At 46.0% G+C, this 21,796-nt stretch overlaps 1 protein-coding gene across 9 annotated transcripts in view; it reads left to right on the plus strand.

Annotated features, from left to right (window-relative positions):
- Tshz2 (teashirt zinc finger homeobox 2) overlaps positions 1-21,796 on the plus strand; it is a 441,921-nt gene that overhangs the window by 35,741 nt on the left and 384,384 nt on the right. For 3 of the 9 annotated variants that reach the window (XR_013109037.1, XR_013109039.1, XR_013109038.1), the window contains exon 4: positions 1-735. This exon is cut by the window's left edge and continues 1,622 nt beyond it. The exons of the other annotated variants lie outside the window; for them this stretch is intronic. The gene's annotated coding sequence lies outside the window, so the exon portion shown is untranslated. Of the gene's footprint in view, positions 736-21,796 lie in introns of those variants that run through there. 9 annotated transcript variants of the gene reach the window in all.

Consider the following 21,796-nt stretch of genomic DNA (forward strand, 5'->3'; position numbering starts at 1 on the left):
CTGCATGCATGCACATGCATGTGTGTGTGTGTGCGTGCACACAAATACCTTTCTAAAACTGTTTTCATTTGTATCACAAATAAGGCAAACCACTATGGCACTAACCACCATTAAACAATAAGGAAAAAACAGTAAAAATTTCCAAACTGTTGGTGTTGGTGCCTGGAAGGAGAGATGTTTGGAGTCATTCTAAAGAGGACTCCATGTTCCTGAGAGGAATTAGCGAGAGGAACACAGGCTTCTGTACCCGTGGGTACCAGTCAGGGAAGGAAAGGACCAAATCCCACTGATCATTGAGCAATAGGGAGGTGAGGTGGCCAGCAGTGGAAGAGCTCCGGCTGTCCTCGACATACAGGAGTGCTTTGTCACACAAATGGCACCTGAGTTCAAGTTGGGAGCAGCAATTTTGTGCTCTCCCTCCTGTTGGGGCTGCATGTAGCTATTCATTTTATGTACCGACACCACATTGTCACATGGGCAGCAGGCCAGGCCTGGTGTTTTAAGTTCAGGAAGCAAGGAGTGAGACGGGAGGCTTTCCTGGGTTAACTGAATAAGACTTGGAGGTGTGTGAGGTGGGAAAGGAGGAATGATTACCCACCCAGACAGATCCCTGTGGAGCTCCAATGTTTTTATTCCTTCATCTGAGCCACCCCCCAACCCTTACCCCCACCATCCCACTCTGTGAGCATCCTTGGAGTGTATCCATGAATAAAAAATGCTACCTTGATCACGGCAGATGCAACATGTGATTACTTAACAGTGTTTAATGTCTATTGTAATTTGTACTACAAGGTAAAGGCTACTAAAGAGTGTCTGACAACCTTGGTCTCCTTTACCAATACTAACTAGAGAAGGATGCCTTTACCCTGATTCCTAACTACAAAACAGAATGAACCAGGATGAAGCCAACCTGGCAGTGACCACAAACAGCATCAGGTGCCAAGGTCCTGTGGTAGGCGAGACCAGGCTGTAACTGTGGGGCGGAATTGGATGGCACAGAAAAGGGTGGTGAAGGGGCTGATGGGAAGTCAGCCTGGGCACCAAAGACACATAAAAGTGTTTATTGTTTTATTATCAAATAACACTTGCCAGATGGTGTTTGAAATAAGAACTCACAGAAAGGGAGTGGAGTACATGGGTTAAAAGGAGAGAGAGGAAATAACATGCGTTGAACATTTCTTGGTGACATTTGCATAAACCAGTTGCTACCCTGGAAAAATCTATGGGGAGATGGGGGTGGGGGGGGCAGAATGATCCGACAATTTAAGTGTGTGTGTGTTCACACCCTCCAGCAGCACGCCCAGGTGAGAGGAGGATTTTTAAGCTGATGAGAACCTGACAAGAGTGACTGATAAAAGGAAAATCCAAATTAGATTTGAAGAAGAAAAGGAAATTAATTCTACGATAATAGAACGCTGCAGTCCAGCACATCCATTGGCTGTTTCTATCTTTGGAAATGACGTGCCCGGGTGTCTACCTTTCCAGGCCTTTATTTTGTAAGGAACAGAGTATTCTCTAGCTCAAGCCAGGAAATCAACCCCGCCGAGCTAGAAAGAAGTTGATGCTAACCGTCAAGGCTGAAAAAGATGAAGCCCTACCAAATAGAGGCGATCTGGAGTCGGGAAGGAAAGTGAAGTTAGACGTTTGAATCACTAATTCTCTTAGAGGTGTGAACTGTGGGTTTCCGTTACTGGTTTGTTTCGGGACAAGGTCTCTTGTAGCCCAGGCTAGCCTTGAACGCTTGATCTTTGTGCTGCCACCTCTCAGGTGCTAGGATTATTTATAGGCATGTGCTGAAATGCCCTGCAATGTGTACTCTTGATGAAGGGGGAAAAATATCTCAAGAGAAGGAAAGAGAGCTAGGAAGAAGGTAGAGCCCCTTCAAGTGTACTTTAACCTCCAGGAGTCCAGTTAACTGGCTAATTGGAGATTGCCTGTCACTTGATCAAAAGCTTGTGGCTAGCTCATGGCTTATCCTTCAGGAATGGTTCGGGCAGAGCAGTTAGTGAGATATTATTTCATTGCTCATTTGTCCCACACAAGTGAAAACTCCCCCCACCTCCCTTTAGTGAAGAGGTGGGAAGAGTCCAGTCAGGGAAGCACTGGTCCCTGACAGTCAGAAGGGAGAAGTTTGGGAGCCAGGACTCTTAACAGAGAGGAGAAATTAAGAAAAGACTAGTGAGTCAGGGTTTTTCAAGGGAATTAGCACTGATATTTAAAGCATTCTCGGGGTGGATGTTGAAAACCTCACATTGGCATGGTCTTGACTCTGAGGGCTGATAGAATGATAAGGAATTTGGAGAGATTTCGGAGAAAACTGGTCACGTAAGGACAAAGCCAGACCATTATTTCCAATTTTAGAAATAACGAGATAAACAGTTGCATACACCCTCAGTGACACACTCCTGAATCAAAGTTCCCAGGGAGCAGAGAGAAGCTTCCCCAGGTGGTGAGCTCCACACACAGTTGGATTTCCATGCTGTTTGGGGAAGGCCGGCTTCTATGGGATTCACAGCAGGTGTCATCGGGCCAACTCCCCCAACACCTGGGATCCACGTGGCATAAGACTGGAAAGAAATCCTTTTGCATAAAACTCCTCAAACAAATGCTAGGTTGGAAATTCTAAGGACTTTGAGTCTTCCACACTCCTTCCTTGCCCCTTCCTCTCCTCCTCTCCTCGTTTCCTCCCTCCCTCCCTCCCTCCCTCCCTCCCTCCCTCCCTCCCTTCCTCTCTTTCTCCTTCCTTTTCTCCTCCTCCCTCTCTTTCTTTTTTCCCCTCCCCACCAGTCCTTTGATTGGGTTTTAATGACTCCAGGCTGGCTACATGAATAAGAGTAACCTTGAACTCTTGATCTTCCAACATCCACCTCACAAGTGCCAGGATTACAGGCGAGCACCACCATGCCTGGCCTTCTGATATTTTCCAATAAGGTTGGTGGCCACCTTGTGCCTTGGGAGTGCTGTCAACTCTTCCCTGGTGGTCTTGATTCCTAACCTTTTAGAGTACATGGAAGGTATCTATGCCCGGGACTCAACTTTCTCCCACCTACCCCTCTTATTCTGTCTCCCTTGTTTAAGGTGGTGCATCTTCACCCTCAAGGCAAACCTGTCCTCAGAGGGTAGATGTCATGTCTGTTAGAAGCTGAGGATCCAACGTTCTAGAGAAGTACAAACACATTGGCATTTGCAAACCTTTTCCTGTCCCACCCCCACCAAGACAAAGAAGAGGGTGATCTTTGAACATTCCCCACCTGGACCAGATCATCTAATTCCTACACCTCAATCTTCTGGATCTAAACACGCCTTTAACAGATGCCTAGAAAATTCACAAAGCAAAAACTGGAAGCACCACACGTGCCTATGGGGAGTGGAATCAGCATCCCTGCTACCAAGATGCTAACACTCCTCAGTTGCAAGCCCTTCAGGTTGTATTCTGTGTCTCTGACCTCTGACCTTTCCCTCAGCCAACTGGGTTAGATATAAAACAAAATGGCTGGTTTTTTTTTACAAAGCAAGGCATGTCACATAGGGGAAATGACAGATTCCTACTGCAGTGACTACTTAAACAAAGTACACACAAAGACTTTTAACGACCAACAGGGCTCTGTAGGGGACGAACAACTTCACTGCAGTGGGATTGAACACCTAGAACATGTTTTAGAAGTGTCAAATGTGAAAAGTTGAAGATTTCCCTCAAATTGCCACTAATGACATCTTTCCAACCTTGTTAGTCTCATTTCCCAACTAACTGAAAACTTGGACTAGGATTTTTTCTCCCCATCCTGTAGCATGTGTAACACACACACACACACACACACACAGACACAGTCACATATATGCATACACTCACACACACACACACACACACATATACACACATGCACACACTCACACACACACTTAAACACACATACACATGCACAAATGTAAGCACATGCACACTTACACACACACACACACACACACACACACACGTTATTCTCTTTGTACTGGAAACATAAAAATGACTCACACTACCTGTACCCTGGGGCCCAGAGCCAGAGGCTGAACCCCTTGCATCTATGCCTGCACAGTTCCTGTCACCGTCCTTTTGAGGACAGACTTATATTCTTTTTGCCTTACTATCCACATGACTGACCAGTAAGCACAGTTCCCAGAGCATCAGGCAAGAGCACAGAGCTCAGTGGGACTGAGGAATATGATCCCAAAGAAGCAGATGCTGCAGCTTGGACAGTACAGGAGCATAGTTCAGAAGGTCAGTACAGAAGGACAGTACAGGAGGACAGTACAGGAGGACAGTACAGAAGGACAGTACAGGAGGACAGTACAGGAGGTAGCCTCCTAAACTGGTGACTGATGACTCCCAGGCCTGCCACGTGGTAGCCCACGGCTTCTCAGAAAATGACTCCACTGTGAAACATTTTGACATGAACATTTTTTAGTGAGTCAAAGTTAGTCAAGGCAGTAGTCAGCTAGTGTGTTCATTCACCTTTGGGGAAGTTTTCATTGCCAAGGTTGCTGTTCTTGTCCCTCGTTGCTTTTTGCCTCTGCCTCTACCTCTGTCTCTGCCTCTGTCTCTCTGCCTTTCCGTCTCCGTCGTCTCCCTCTCTGTCTCCCTCTCCCTCTCTTACCCAGCTCCATTTCTCCAGCCTTCCCCCTAGATGCCTTCAAAGTCCTTGCTACTCTGAGTGTGATCTGCCAGCAGGTTACTCCCATCCCTAATGCACCATGGTCTTCCTTGAACAAGCTGTGCATGGGGTGTGGTCGCTCTTTAAAGCCTGGTGTGTGTGGTTGTAGTATGCTCCAGACCCCTGAGCAGCTGGGCTAGGTAAAGCATTCTTTGTTTATGGAGGATTCACATCCGTTGATTTTGGAGTGGTTTGAGACTTCCACATTGCCTTAAGACTCTTTTGTAGTCTCTCTCTCTCTCTCTCTCTCTCTCTCTCTCTCTCTCACACACACACACACACACACACACTGCACATGAAGACTCAGGCTCATTTCCAGGTCCAGGGCATACACACTGGTTGAAGACTCTTTACTCTTCTCAGGTCTCCATCTGCTTTGCAGTTCCCTGCTCCCCTCTGTGGCTTCTCTCTCCAGATGCCAGCTGAGTATGCCCTTCTCTACAGTAGCAGGTTGAACAGTAGGCTTTCAAAGAATGGCAGAATCAACCACCATCCCTTAGTGTAAAGGGTTTTTTTTTTTTTTTTTTTTAAATTGGACATGTTTCACATAGTGAAAACTCTCAGTGTTTTGTTTTTTTTCTGATTTCATTTTGGCTTGATTAGAAGAAAAACAATGTCTAAGAATAATGTTCACATGTAACCCCTGTAGCAAAACTGCCTGGGTCAAACCAGTGCTATCTGGTCGTCGTGGGGTCAAACTGGTGCCATTGGTTCACTGAGGTCACTTCTGATGGAAAAGGTTTGTGTCTCAAAGTGAAACAAGAGATAGCGACTTCCTCACTGCCCATCCTGTTTCCTAGAAGTTGGACATTTCCTGTGAGCAAACTTAGCATTCTCTGACCACCATAGCTTATCATTTTAGCATTGGTGTCATAGAAGTAAATGGGTGACCAGCTGTGGCAAAGAGCAGGGTAGAAGAAGCGTACTGAAGTATTTAAGGTGACACCTTACCGGAAGTTCAGCATCTTCCTATTTAAACAGGAAGTGGTCCTCCTCTTAGTTTGTTTTGATCCGATCTCCCAAACCTCGGCCACTGAAGCGCAGACATTAGTCTAAACAAGTTGTGTGAGGGGTTATTAGCATTGTCCTTGAGATTATGGTCTATCAAGGACCACATCAGTTTTCCTTACCGTGAAGAGCCCGAATGAGATGAGAATTTAATGTAATAACCAGTAACAAATGCTTCTTAGCACAGAGTAAAACTAATAAAGGCCGTTTCACCATCGATGGTAGCTTCTCTTGACCTAGGGAATGGAACAGACATTTGGGCTCATATATTCATTTATAGGATGGTGTTTATCCCCCAACTACTATGTGCCAGGCAGGGAAGGTCTCCCTGGGAAGAAGAGAATGAAAACAAAAGATGGGTTCTCTTGGTGAGAGTCCCTGCTTGCAGAGGTGTCTGTTTCACCGTGCCTGTAATTCCCAGCTACTTAGGAGGCTGAGACAGAGAGATTCCCGTTGTAAGTCCTTGCTGGACTATGAAGTTAGTTCAAGATCAGCCTGGGTAACTTAGCAAGAGTCTGGTCTCAAAACAAACAAGTTAAACAAATACATTTAACCTCCCAGTGATGTCCCATGATGCACTTAAAGCTTAATCCTCCCCTGGATTCCCATCTGGATCCTCCCTTACAGCTCATTCATCTCTCCCACTACGCACCACATGGAGCCTACTGTGTCCTCACCTCTGAAGGCAGCCAGCCTGTTCTTTTCTCTTCTTTCCACTGGCTGTTCCCTGCCTCTTCTTCCCAGGCTTCTCCTCAGCATCATGCTCTCCAGGAAGCCCTCAGTAGCCACGTTCTGATACATCCTCCCTAGCCTCTACCTCTCCTCTTTCTCCTTCTTCAAACTGATCCTCCCTCCACCTGCCTGTCACTCTGTAGAATTGCCATATAGCACATACCTGCACCGTGTACTGAAACAATAGCTCTCTATCGGTGTGATTTTTGCCCCCCAGAGGACATTTAACATGCCCTGAGAAAGGGGGTGGCTGGGGTGCAGTAGGTAGATCCAAGAGGCACTGTTAGGCCCTCTGACAGCACAGCCCTCGGTAATGAACTATCCACTTGCAATGTCTATATTGCCGTGACTTTGAGCTCCAGCCTGGGAAGTGTAGGATGGGTGGAGGATGCCTGTCCATGCTCTCGTGGTCTCAGACAATGTCTGAGCTGCTGTGGAGACGGGCTGCTCACTGTATCTCTAATGAGGTATCCAGGCAGCCTAAGAACAGAGGAGCTTCAGGTTCAGAGACAAACCCTGTCTAAAAAAAAATAAGGGAAGGCAGGATGAGACACCTGATGTTGACCACTGGCCTCTCCACACACATACATGTGGATTCATGAATGCACACATGAGCGTGTGCACACATACACACACACACACACACACACACACACACATAAGTTTATGCCTAGAGAGAGGCTTCCCCACATAGTGAAGTTAAGAAATAGTCAACTTTTACAATTAGGTAAATACAATTTTAAAAAATAGTACATAGTTTTAAAAACAATGGCAAAGGGGCCTGGATTAGCTGGTGACCTAGCAGTGCTAAGTGTTCGCATGTGACAAGCCACTCTAGGGACATATCACCTCACATGGTCTGGAGCTGGTTGGGCTCAAGTGTCACCTGCCTGGAGAAGCACTCCTGGGGTTCTTTGCAGCCCACCTCCCCTGTAAGGGTGACGAGCCTTCTCTAAGGTTATGTGCCTTAAGGTCTTCGTGTGTGGCTCAGCACAGGTGCTGCAAAGAGGTGATGTCGTTCATCTGTCTGCCTGTGAAACTCTGTTCCCACAAGCAGTTTATCCGTCTTAGCTATTTTACAAATTTCATTCCACTACTGGTATTGTTGGTCCTGCGCCAGTGTCGATATTTTAAAAATAAAACCAGGGACCTTAGTTTTGTGAGATCTGTAATCTACTGAGAGATGCAAGTATTGTATGAGGGTCTGGCAGTTATTGGTGCAGGAAGCTGAAGACGGACATAATTCAGACTTCAAGGGTTTGCACTGATCTCATGCACGAGCAGGACTCCATTCCAGGTGCTGAGGCTGTTTGTTGGTTAGAAGATCCTGGCCTGCAAAGCCTATTTCACATTCAAAAAGAAAGAAAATGTGTCTTTTTTGTGTGTGCGTGTTTCCTGATAATTATGCAAATTATTACAAAAAAAAAAATCACGCCACCTGATGTCATATGCCAAGTTCCCAAGCACATCTCAATTGAGGTGTGCTGATTGGCAGCCTGGATTCCTATTCCACTTTAATCCCAGAACTGGGTTTCTAGAGTCTTGAGGGTATGGGAAGGGCAAGAAGATAGGATCTAGGAGATTGGTAGCCAAGGGATTCTTCAAAGATCCCAGGAAACATATATGGGACTCTGGCAGTTGGAAGTATTGGCCTTTAATGCCTGAGTCTACAGAATAGGCGACTTCACTTATGACCCATCAGCTAACTTTACAGTCATGCACATAAAACAGTGGGGAACCTAAACACCACATCACTCTCAGGCTGCACCTCTCCGTGCTTTTAGCTAACATGCCAACCTGCTCTGCAGGTTTCTCTCTGCACACCACGGAGAAAGGCTTAATTCGGGACGCCACCTTCGTTGGTTTCTCAGATCTGCACCGAGATCCAATGGTGTTTCACCTTGTTACAAATGTCTCCCTCGATTTACTCTTCCAGGTATACGTCCAATTTAAAACTATGTTAGGATTATTTTTAGGTGCTAGTCATTAGTGCTGAGATGTAGTTTTCAAACAGATTCATTCTCTCTGTCACTGGTTCAGTGTTTGATCCGCTGTTTAAAGTGCTGGGTTTTCTTTCTTTTTCTCTCAGTGTTTCTCTATGAATGGAAGCGTGGGGGAAGATGGAGGGAAGGGCCAGCTGCATACCTGTAGCATTGTGGCCAATCTGTGCCCTACTTTTTTCCCTGTCAAGTTGACAATGCAGAAGTCACAAACCATAAGGAAAACCTGATGCTTACTTCGAGCTATAGGCCTGGCTTGCTCAACTCATGGGGACCTGATAAAAAAAGGAATGTTGGTTGACCTGTTCCCTTTAATTTTTTTATTTGCATGTATTTATTGTTTTGTGACACATCACACATGTGGAGATCAGAGGATAACGTTAGGGAAGTCCGCTCTCCTCTTCCACCCTGTGGGTCCTGGGGATCAAGCTCAAAGGTCATCTGGTTTAGCAAGTAAGTAACTTACCAGCTGAACCATTCATGGGCCTTGAACCCTCCCACTTTTAAGAGACTTTAGGTAGTTCCTATCCAAATGTAGGTTTAGGTTGCTCTTCAAAGCTTGAGCTAAATATGGTGATATCTCTGACCTGTATAAGAACAGTCAGCTGGAGCTCCTCCCACGTGTGTGCACGTCTCTGTGCATGCATTTATTTCTCCATGTGTGCATATGTCAATGTACTTCTGCATGCAAGCACATGCGCACATGTGTTTGTATGTGTGTGTGTGCACATGCGTGTACACATGCATGCACATGTAACTCTGTGTGTGCATCTCTGTATGTGTGCATTTGTGTGTGTGTGCATATGCCCGAGCTCGTGGAGGACAGAGGCCGATATCTAGTGTCTTTGCTCAAAAGATAGCTAAGTTGATTTGCTCACTTTGTTTGTTTGGTTTGGGGACTCAAGAGACTCATTGATTAGGGTAGCCTGGCTGGCCATCAAGCCCCTGGGAATGCATCTGTCTCTGCCTCCCCATTGGGGTTGCAAATGTGCATCATCAAGTTAAACTTTTTACTTGGGTGCCAGGGATACAATGCAGGGCCTCAGGCTTTCAGGAGCACTATACTGACAGAACCATCTCCCCAGCCCCCATTTGCATGTATTATACCCAGTGCGGTGACTAGGTCCCAGCGAGCACCTGCAAGATGCTGTCATCAGGGAAAGAACAAGAGCTCAAAGTTGCCTGTGAGGAAGGAGACATAAGTGGATAGGAAAAGCCTTGCTATTAAACGTCCAGAGGCAGGACCTGTGGTACAGACTCCCGTACAGTGAGCTCGTCACGGAAAGACGGGGCCTCATCCCCATGTGACTCTTCATTTGTCCTCTCGGCATTTACTTCAGGGTGGAGGAGCTGCAGCCAAGCATTTCCTCCTGAGGCTCTCTGAGGATCGCATGAAGGGTGAAACAGACCCACCAAGCATTCAGGGCAGTTGTTTTCCCTTTATAAAAAGGCAGCATAAGCTAGCTCTTGGCTTCTCCTCACCATGGCTCCTATTATTGTGGGCAATGCTATCACTGGTGTCTTTTAAAGTACTTCATAACCAGCGTTTCTTTTCCCTGGTCTTTTTATTATTATTATTATTATTATTATTATTATTATTATTATTATTATTATTATTATTTCATTCAGTGTTGTCCCCACATCTTTGAAGAAGAGGGACTACTGGTATTTGTATTTTCATGAGATCCATGGAGACCCATGGGGTTTGCCCACAGGACCTGAGGCCCATCACCTTCTCTTCCGCTCATAAAGATAAGAAGTCGGTAGTCTCTTGTCCTACTGTTGGCCCCATGGAGGGCCTCTCACTCTTGAACTTAGAATCACATTTCGGTTTAGCTGAGCATCACTGGCTAGCATCACTCAGCACACCACTCCTGTAGAAATTACTATGACTTGGGGGGTCCTAGTAAGGTGTACAGCTACGATGGAAGCTATAAGCCATGTCTGAAGCTGGGCCATAGCCTTGAGTGTGTAATGCATTTCTAGATGAAGAACTCTATTTTAAAACAAGCAAACAAACAAACAAAACAGGCCCTTTGTATGTGGTTCCCACCATGAGAGCCCACCATGAGAGAAATCCTCACCTTAGTGGTTAAGCCCATAGGCTGTGGAAACAGAGACTCAGGCTGCCCCCTGGCACTCACCTAACCAGTTAGTCTTGCTCACTGACAAGAAGCCTAACCCACTAGGCCTCCCTTCCTAAGCTGTAAAGGGGCCCAGTCCAGCTTTGCCTGGGTTCTCATTACATTCCCCTTGTAAGACTCACGCCAACGCTGAAATCAACCTTGGCTGATCAGTATTCCTCTTGACCTTACATCCTGCTCCCTCCCCCCGACCCCCGCCCCATGCTAGAAGGAGAAGGGAATTTAGGACAATCACTGAGACAGTCTGGTCTTCTCTGGGGGAAAAGATGGTAATGTCTAAGCAGCAGGTGCCTTTGGGACCCTGTTAGAAAACCAAATTCTCTGACTGAACCCTTCTGAGTCAAAGACCCTGGAGGAGACCCTAGCATCCAGGTGTGAACCCAGCCACAGGCGGGTTCCTTTGGGCACTAGTTTGGAAACCCTGGTTTGAATGAAGCTGTACATTCTCACACAGGATCTGTCTGGAACTGGCGATCTTTCTCTGGTTTACTCAACACTGCCAGGTCTGCCTAGTTGGAACCTAATTTCTCCCTCTCGTAATGAGGAGAAATAGCCTTCCTTTTGATAATTCCTCCTGTGATAAGCATGCATCTCATATTCTGTTTTTCCAGATAAGGTGTGAAGTGGGGCTGGCTTTAACAACATCAGCAGGAAGTTGTCAGTTGCCAGGGCAACATGCTGGTGGGAGGAAGGAGAATTGTCCTACTTTTCATAGGGAAGGTTAAGCTGATTCTGTGTGTCCTCACAGCCACAATGGGGCAGGGTGGCAGAGAGGACCTCGCATCCGAAAGTGCTCTGTAACAGTGATGCATCTAGCCATTTCTCTCACATCTGAGTTTCTTTTGATACCTTTCAGGTGAATAGCAGTTACAAGTTTCACTCCGAGGCTCTGTCAAGACTCTTAGGACCTCAGTACAGTTATAAATCACTTTATTTTTTTTTTCTTTCTAAAAGAATTTGAGATGGTATTCAATAAAAGACAGAAATGAGATAAACACATGAAAGAAAGACATTAGAGAAAAGAAAATCAAGATGCCCATAAAGAGATCCTTCCATTGTCCAGAATGTCAGCTATAAGACACAGCCACCACTGGGGACAAAATGAAACTCAGAAGTTTCTGGTGGCAAATGGAAAAAAAGAGGAACGGTGTGGGTCAAGGAGCTCCTCACCCTCTACAGTGAGAACAGATATCATCAGGAGAAAGAAACTATTCCCTAGAACTGCGTTCTGAGAGAAATTGATGGCAGAGGACCTTATGGAAGGTACACAAGTATGTATATTTAACACAGCGCCAGTGCTAGCCATGGAATTTATCTGTCTTTTAGGGAAATAAATTTCAGAACTCAGCAGGTTGACAGTGTCTCTTCAAATTTACAGCATCAATGCGCCGTGAAGTAGCTGCTTCCCACATCTCGCTTTACTGGACCGTCTATCAACGTTTGATCAAATTGGGCCAAAGTTTCAAAGTACCCTTAAATTATACCCAGAGAAAGTGCTGGTACATGCTGAACGCCTGTGCAGGCTTCAAAATCGCGTCCTTGTGAGTTGGAAGTATCTTTGAAAAATATATCGTGACCATTTCCCCTAATCTAGAAGCTTCTTTAGAATACTTAAAATTCAAATGTATCTGCCAACCCAACGCCGCTCATAAAAATGCCCCCGAATATCCCAAGGTGGCTCATTTCACAGAAAAGGCACCCAAGTTAGCAAGATGGCCCTGTGCAGAATGTATTAAAGCAAGAGTCGCTGCATGCTCCTCGAGGGTCAACTGGGTGATTGAACGCTTTCTCCACAGTCTGCACCTTCACCATTTGTGTAGAATAATCAGACAAATGGTCTACGGGAGACAGTCCTATTCAAACCACCACACGCCCTGTGTTCTGTAGTCTCTCAGATCCCAGGCAGGGAGCTTTGCTGTTGACATGAATCTTGCTAATAAAGGTTTCAGTGTACTTTGTATTACAGTATAAGGTCACATAGATGCCTAGTGGGAGACTCTCTTGAGGTGGGTGCTCACGGCCTTCAAGGTTAGCCCTGTCCTATAATGAGACATGACCCATAGGTTACATGAATAGAGACAGAAGAGAAGGTTAGGAATATGTTAAGGTAGAGAGATGGACGTGGCTATTGTGGTGTGGATGGAAATGCCCCATCCCCATCCCAGGCTCCTTTGTTTGAACACTTGGTCCCTAATTGGGGGTGCTGCTTGGGGAACTTATGGGGCCTTGCTAGAGTAAGTATGTCATTGGGGTTGAGTTTTGAGGGTTTATAGCATCACTCCCTTTTCCTATTGTCTCTCTGCTTGCTGTGTGTGGTTGAAACATGATTTCTCAACTTCTTGTTCCTGCCACCACAGGTCCCCACTGTTATAGACTCAACCTCTGGAATCACAGGCCCAAGTCCAGTTAGACATAGAACTGCCTCTGCAAATGTGATTCGGATGAAATGTCCTCTCAGCCTCATGTGTTGAAGCAGTAGGTCTCCGGCCAGTGGCACTATCTTGTGGTTTCCCGTGGGTGTTGATCTGTAGGTAGCTGGTGGAGAGATAAACAATAAGGCCTGCTGCTCTCTCCTGCTTCCTGCCCAACCCCTCTGCCTCCTCATCCTCCAAGATGCAATGAGCCTCTGCCTCAGATGCCATGAATGTTACCACACCTTCCAGCTTGATGGGTTGAAACCGCAGGCTCAAATGACCTTCTTTTCCGTAAGCTGTTTCAATCAGGTGCTTTGGTCACAGCAAGAAGACAATATTATTAATTCAAAGCATCATCAATTTATTAAATTAAAAAAAATTACAAACATTTCTGTAGAACTCTCCGAGTGTGGCGGTATTTCTTCCTTGTGTACTTTGAACATTGATTGAGTACCTTCTGTGATTTGTACTTTCAGTAGCACACTGAGTTGGGGAAAGCCAAGAGTTTGGCTGCTGAGAGAGGTGAGAGACCTCTATATTCAAAACCACTGTAGCCCATGTTCGAGTTTCACCTTTGTTGTTGAGTCTAGTCTCAGATTTGGTTATCTTGTTGTCAAGCTGTCTTGTTTCATGTGTTATTTTGTTCCTTGTCGCTAAAACAGCAGGCAAAGCCACCACAGTGACTATTGTGTGGTCATCAGTACAAACAAATATCCAAAATATCTGGGAACACGCCTCTGTCTGCATTCGCAGGTATTTTGGAGCAGATGCGATTTGGAAACAGGCAAACTGTCCACTAAAGTATAGCAGACCCGTGAGCAACCAGCAAGTACTTAGTGCGGAGAGTCAGGCTCCCTCGTTCTCCTGAAAACCGTTTGCCCCGTTTGTGTTAAAAGTCAGTCAGTGTTCCATCCTTGTGGCTGTTTTTCTTGGATTTGTTGCTCAGCTCTGAAAACTGGCTCTGAGCTACACGTTGCCATAAAGAAGGGGTCATTTGTCTGTAGGTGGGTTTTTCTTTTCTTTTCCTTAGTGAAGTGATGTGGGTGGGAAAGAGAGAGGGTAGCTATTTCACTTTCTGTGAAGAAAGAGAGAGAGAGAGAGAGGGAGGGAGGGAGGGAGGGAGGGAGGGAGAGAGGGAGGGAGGGAGGGAGAACATATTTATAACCTCAGTGTATGGTTTGGTATTTTACCAGAATAAATATATGCATAATTAATTCTCTATCTTAGAGCTGTATAAAATACAGAGGGCAATCTTCCCATGTCAGGACACCACACATTGTTTGTTTGTTTGTTAAGGGAAGCCAAATCACAGGCTAGCCTCCTCATCTGACTTTTCCCCTCATCTGACTTTTCCTCACAAGTGTTTTATGACACGTCTCCTTCATCCTTGAGACTTTTAGATTATGTTGTTTGGACATGGGAAAGGGAGAATGTGGTAGTTCATATTTCTCGCCCCAAAAGTTTATGGTTTGGTAAGAGAAGGCCATGGAGCCAGCAGCCCCCTTGCTGTGCACTTGTCTCCCTGGTGACGCTCAGTCTCCGGCCCTAGGATGTGTGCAGGAGATATTAACAGGTTTATATGTCGGGGAGCGGCTAGGGTGTGTTTGTTAAGACATGCAAAAATGTGATTTTTTAATATTTTTATGATAAAGTTTTTTTAATGGATAGTTAAAAAGGAAGATTTGGATAACATAGCTATTGGTAGTTTACATGCTATATACTAGTCTAGTACATATGTGTGAATTAACATACATGAAGTGTTACCCTGTTTACCGGTGCTATAAAAAGTACACGGCTTCTCAGGAAGGGCAAGCTGACTGAATCTGACTCAACAGGTTTTAAGGCCTGAGCTTACTCTTCCATAAAGTGTGGGGCAAAACTCATGGCTGTAAACGGTGAGCTTGTCCTCCGCCCCAGGTTGAAATCTGTTGCAAGAATCAGCTACAGCGTACTTTAGCACTTCCCCAGAACACACATGGACACGCATGCGCAGAAGAAGGAAAGCTCTGGATGCCTTAGGTGTCAGGGGGCATATACTGGGTGGTCCTGGAGTCAGCCTCAGCCATCTTTGTAACATTGTGCTTGAGTGGTGGCTTTAAATGCTTGGTTTTCTTTGTTGTTGTTGTTTGGTGGTTTTTTTTTTTTTCTTTGCAAATGACATAATTGGCAGATGTTTTATACCTACCTTTCATAAGTGTTGAACTGGGAAAAATAACACCAAGTAAAGAGATGAGATATGATGCAGAGTTCTCCAGCTGGGCCTCTTAGGAGAGACAAAGGCTGCCCTGTCCCCTTTGGTCCTCCACCCATCACCTCGTCATTGTATGACCCTGTAGGTTTACTCATTGGTGTGACTTACACGATCCTTTCAGACCGATGGCTGGAAGAACCCAGCTCTTGAAGACAGAGCTCACCTCCCAAGTCCCTCCCCGGGTCTGAGAACAGTTCTCACAACCAGCTCTGCCCACTGCACCACCACAAATCTCCAGAGAAGCTGCCCCCACCTCCCCTGCCTGCCTCTACAGGTCCAGGAACTTTGGGTATCACCTTGGCCAGAAAATAATTAAATGGAAGTAACTTACCAGGGAGGCAAAAACAAGCTCAGCCTTCACCTCCAGTCTGGGAGGTGATAATTGCCAGGTCAGAGAAACGTGTCCCCAAGCCATCAAACACAGCTGAGGGAGTTGGCAGTAAACAAGCTCAGGGTGTGTGCCCGTGTTGTTCATTGCTAAGCACAAGAAGAAGATGGGTGGTTTAAAGAAGGGAAAATGGCTTCTAAGAGCTGAGACCCTACACTGATCCTTCCTAGACTGTCCATAAGGCACTTACTATGTGCCGTGGCTGGCATAATTACTACTCCTCCGGCAGGTGTCATGTCTTGTATTCACCTCATTGAATCAAAAAGACTCAAAGAGTAGTCAGCTTCCTAGAAGTGACATTACCAGTAAACTCGACAAACTAAGATGGGAAAAGCCTTGAAGCCTCTGGTCTTAACTAGATCACCAGATCTCTTCTAGGCGGGGAGTGGGGGAGGGGGTTGGGGGGTGGGGGGAGGGGTTGGGAGTGTCTATGGGGCTGCACACCTGGGAAAGCCATGGCTGGAAACAGTCTTTGCCCTTTCCTCGGACCATGGACATAGCACATGGACTTAAAAAAAAAAAGCCTTGCTGAGTTTTTTTTTTTCTCTCAGGAAATGAATAGTTTCATTTTCAAAGAGAGGATTCTAACTCAGCCAAGGAAGCCAAGAAACGGGCACATCCGTGGCTGGCAAAGCTCAACAGAAGGTCTTGCATGGTTGGATGGTATCCCTCTTGCCTGCGCCCCTGATCAATTGCTCCTTCTAGTGGCCTTTCATAATCAGCATCAGCATTCACAATCAGGATCTGTTCAGTTCTTTGAGGTGGGGCACAGATGGGAGGAGCTTGCTAGGAAGGATACAGTGTTACCAAGTTTCATGTCAGTGCAAGGCTAGCCTGGAAAACAAAGGAAAACGATTCCTCGTTCTTCTGGGTGGTAAAGGAAAACACATACACTGCATAGTTTATAAAGGACGTTAGAAACTACCTCCAGATGACATCCTTGGTGTCTTTGGATCCTGCCATTTCAGTGACTGTAAATATTTCATTGGGTGAATAGAACGCGCTGCCTTAGTCCAGTTCCTGGACCTGTCTTGCTCTGTTTGAATGTTGCCTTATTTTGTTTTTAACTTCTTGTTCTGAACAGCACCAAGAGGAGCATCTCTGTATTCTATACCAGCTTACACATCCCCCAGCCTCCTCAGGGTAGTTTCCTGCGATGGAATTTCTATGGAGTTTGTCTGTCTCTTACCGCTTGTAGCCGAACCTCCCACAAGTGATAATTTATTGAGTATCGCATAAAGGGCTTGCTTTCTGGGGTTTAATATTCACTGGCTTTGAAGGCGCCATCGCAGCCTGTCATGTCTGGGGCTCGGAGGTCCCCTCTGATGTAAATCAAAACATTTGAGTTAACAACATGAGGCCTTGTCAGTCACTCACAAATTATAGGTGCCTCCTCTGTCTTTGTCAATAACAAAGAGAGAGAGAGAGAGAGAGAGAGAGAGAGAGAGAGAGAGAGAGAGAGGGAGAGTATTAACCCCAAATGGCATAAAAAATTAGGAATCAGACAAGGAGTCGTGAAAAGAAGACATGTGTAATGGCCAAAGGAGAGTCTCAGATCCGGGAGGCAGTGCAGTCTCTGAGCTGGAAGTGTTTGGAGAAAGGGCTTGCAGCATCTCACTTCTCCCTGCTAGGTGCTAGGACAGCCGCACTGAGTGTGGACACAAGGAAGACACTACCCCTATGAGAACCAACCCTCATCTCTGTCGTGGGAAGGATGGTCTCTCAGGAGTGATAGCAAGAAGGAATGGCGTCGTCTGACTCCTTTTTGTCTCTGCAAAAACAGTTCCTGTGTTCGGCTGGTGGGTTCTGTGCCACACTGAGGGAGTTTGGGTGGGGGACACATTAATCCAAAGAAGTAAGACCTCAGACAGAGCACACACAGTCTTCATTCTGGGTGCGTCTCCACTGCAGAAAGTCCAATAGGTTATGAAAGCCATAGCTAGTAAAAGAAAAAAAAAAAGGAAAAGGAAAAAGAAAAGATACACAACCTCTTCTCTTGGAAATAAGAATCTAGTCATGTGCCTGATACACACAAAACTTAACCCTTGCGAGTACTGTGCATTCCCTTTCTCCTGTTATATTCTATGCTTCTTACCATGGAAGGGAAATATCCCCCACGGCTGAAGTCCAACAGCCGTCAGACTGTGAACGCGTTACTGTGCGTCTCTATTTAACATTAGAGCCGATAGCTTTTTGACAGGTTTATCGCTGATGAGTTCAATGGCCAGTCATGCAGGACAATTATGTTTGAGCTAATTTGATGAATCAACTTGATGTTCTCCCATGGTCCCCGCAGCCCTTTGGAGCGTATGTGCCCAATTCACTCCTCCCAAGAGGTCAAAAAGAAGCTTTGAAAGTTGGGTAATAGCAACATATCCAAAAGACTGTCTGGTTAAAAAAAAAAATGCTCTTGCCTGATGCCAAGAATGGGAAGAACCATTTGGTAATATCATTAGAGACATCTGCCAGGCCCCTGTCAGTCGTGACATAGGATTCCAGAGGCCAGCAAGTGTCCTGTGAGCCCTTGAATAATTTTGTGGTGAGGCAAGCACAGAGTTCATCCTCCAAGCATTTAGGGGGTGTCAGACCCTGGGGAGAGATTATTTCTCATTGCTGGATTGAGTTTGAACCGGATTTTTGAGAACAGACAAGGAGGCGTAAAGATTTCCTGAGAGTCTCTTTCCTCTCCTCCTCAGGAGCTTTTTCCAGCCCCCTGCCTTCCAGGAAGCTCCCAGCACAGCAGTTGAGGGCAAGGTTGTGGGAGCAGTAAAAACACCCAGGCACAAAACTCACCCTTACCATGTCTCGCCATTGCGCAATGTGGGACCAATCAGTTATTATTCTAGAACTTTCCCCATTCTGTGAAACATAGATAACAATGGTCCATGTTTCACCAAGTCGCACTGGAACCAATTAGAACCGTACACCCCACCAATACGTTTTTCCCGAGGGTAGCTCATGTGCATGATGGTGGCCTTGTAAGGTAAGGTTACAGAAAAACTGGACTATCTGCAGATCTTGTCACCACTGTAACCCTGTAAGAGATTTGTCCTGTGTGTCTAGTGATGGCTCTGTTAAGAAAAAGAAACCTACAGAACTGCCAGTCATAAAAAGTAGAGCATGCCAGTAAGGTTGCTCAGTGGGTCGGTGTTTACTGTCAAGTCTGATGACCTGCGTTCGAACCCCGGAAACTACAAGGAGATGAAAGGAAAGAATCTATTTCTGAAAGAAAGTTGTTACCTAACTTCCACCTCTCTCTCTCTCTCTCTCTCTCTCTCTCTCTCTCTCTCTCTCTCTCTCTGTGTGTGTGTGTCACACACACACACACACACACACACACACACACACAGTTTCAGTACTTGGGAAGATAAGGCAGAAAGACACCGTGACACAGTGAGTTTCAGGTCAGACTGGACTACATAGTAAGTTTTTGGCCAGCCTGGGCTCTAAAGCAAGATTCCAACTTGGAAATAAGTAACGAAGCCACTCAGTGAGTGACTGGGCAGTACAGTGACACTGTGGTGATGACAGTAAGCAGTTCTGTTACTGTGTCATGGCTTGGCTGTTTGCTCGGTGATCTCTTGTGCTTTGAAGACAAAGTTGGCCATCAACAGACTTCCTTGTTATGCCCGCGGTGGCCTCCCGGGTCTGGGGAACACTGCATCCCTGCTTAAAACATACCATCCAGGTTGCTCTAAGTGCCAGCTATGAGGTCTGTATAAGAAGTAGACCAACTAATGCATGCTTTCCAGAACCTTTCTCCATCTTGACCACTCAGGACAGGATAGGACAGGACAGGACAGAACAGAAGCAAACCCAGCCTTAGACTCAGATTTCCAAACAGTAAAATCCTCTGGCCTGCTGTAGACAATCAGACATCAGTAACTTTCCGTTGCCAGGACAGGTGAGCACAGGATTAATTCAAACACATAGTATAAAAATGCTATTATTTTTCTTAAAAGGGTGATTGGCAGATGGTATGATTTTCTCCAAAATCATTAATAAAAAAAAAAAGCTATGACACCATCAGATAGCAAATCCAATTTCTGATATTGAAGATAATCTTTGTCTTAATAGCTGAGAGTTATACACAGGCAGAGGAAACTATAAGCAGGTGGCTACAGAACTATGAACCAGAGTTTCTGGAAGTTTTTACTCAGTGTGTATTGTTATAGAAGCCTCCTTGTGTGTTGAGAGAAGGTGTGAGGTGAAGATACTAGAGTCAGCACCTCCCACAGGGTCAGCAAGTCACGTGATTGTGCCTGTGCTTCTGCACTGGTCCATTGGGATGTATGAGCTGGGATTGTATAGACTGAAGGGCTAGGCCGGAGCCTGGCTCGTAGAAGGTTCTCAGCTCATCCCTGCCCCGCACCCATCTCATTGCCGCTCATCCAGAGCCACCTTCGGCATAGTAAAAAGGGGCAGTAGTGTCAGTACCAAGATTAACAGTAGAGCCTTGCATGGAAGGGAGTCATGCGATATTCTCAGCACACGGTTCTTGGATGCATAGAATGGACCAATGAGTAATTGACTAGGCTTAGCTTAATTTACTGTGATAATAAGCCATTCAGTAGTAAACCACCAAGAGGGAGGCGATAGATACTCATGGTAGGAATGCAGGCTGTGAAGTCAGGTGGCCAGGGTGTTGATCACGGCTAAGAAACACCAGCCACTTAGCCTTGGACAGATGATTGAATGACTGTTCCTTCGCTTGTGAGTTGAATATACCAGGAGGCATGCTAGAGTGTTGTTATGGGTAACTGGCTGGTAATATATTCTTTTCAATAACTTTTGCAAAATATAATGCCTGATACAGATGTCAAAGAGCCGTCACCAAACACTGCCCTGGGTGCTCAGTGCCGCTCACAAAGAACACGGATAGGCAAAGTCCTTCCCTTCATAGAGTGAGTTAGGCAACAGCCACGGGCAATCAAGAATTTTAGATGCGGTACACCTCCTGCTCATAAAGGAGGACGAGGTGACACACGCGGCCCGATTGTTTGTTGAAGGTTGTCGTAGAAGATCCCTCTGAGGAAGGGACATGGAACAGTGTCTCCAAATAGAAGGGAACGTGTTAAGACCTGAGAGTTAACACTCTTGGGCTAAGGGGAAGCAAGTCCAAAGGCCCTGCAGTTCAAATGTCCTTGGCACATTGTCTAGACAGGGAGCAGTACATGGTAAAGTCTATAGTCCTCAGAAGCCTGCAGCTGTAGGAGTTCAGAGCTGAACACCTGGACTAGGTTCGAAGTGTGGTGAGAAGTCACTGACCGACAGGTATGTCACAGCTCTGTGGTCAACGGAGTCTAAGTCCCCTTTCAGGGGTGTCTGCTCCAGCAGCTGGGAAGATTACAGTGGCAGCCATGAAGGGACAGGGGGATGACGTGAGAGGCTTTTGGGTGGCAAGGCAGCCTACAAAGGAAATGGATGTGGTCAGGGAGACCCAAGGATCCGAGAAAACACACTCCACAGTCTGTGGACTAGAAAGAGAGATGGAGAAGGAGACAGTTGCTGGCTCCTGTCACCTAATGCTCAGCTGAGGCTTCAGCTGCACCTCTGTCCCTGGCTTCTCCTCTGTGGTTTGCCACTGGGCCCCCATCTCCATAGTGATGAGTATTTTATTCCCCCACAGGACACAGCTCCTGGGAGACAGAATGTCAACCATGGATCTTGGTGAGCTGGCGCTCAGCAGAGACAGGTCTCAAGAATGACTTTATTTCAATTCGAATATCTACAGGAGACCGACTCAGGGTCATGTGAGAATTTTCAGAGAATGTCCTATTAAAACTCCAGAGCAAATGGAGTGAAAGTTGAGCCTAAGAGATCAGACAAGATGCAGAGGAATCACGGTGTTAACTGAGATGTGATTTTCCTGTAAGGATACAGCAGTGGCTGGCTTACACCGACACAACTCAGCCCTACACAGTTTATTTTCTCTCTGATTGGGTATGGGGCATAAGGCAAGGTCTGAATCTGCCTTCACAGGGCTCTCCAGTGAATGGAAAACTAAGAAATCAAGCAATGCCTACAGGCTTCATATCACTGAAATACCTATTTATAGACCAACAAAATGTAGCTGCCTGGCAGGTCCAAGCAATGTAAATACTGCAAAAGTAAGAACCAAGGGAGAACCATTAGCATTAGGTATATCACTTCTGGGAGGCAGAGGCAGGA

Source organism: Arvicanthis niloticus, chromosome 2, assembly GCF_011762505.2.
Source record: "Arvicanthis niloticus isolate mArvNil1 chromosome 2, mArvNil1.pat.X, whole genome shotgun sequence".
Lineage (NCBI taxonomy): Eukaryota > Metazoa > Chordata > Mammalia > Rodentia > Muridae > Arvicanthis > Arvicanthis niloticus.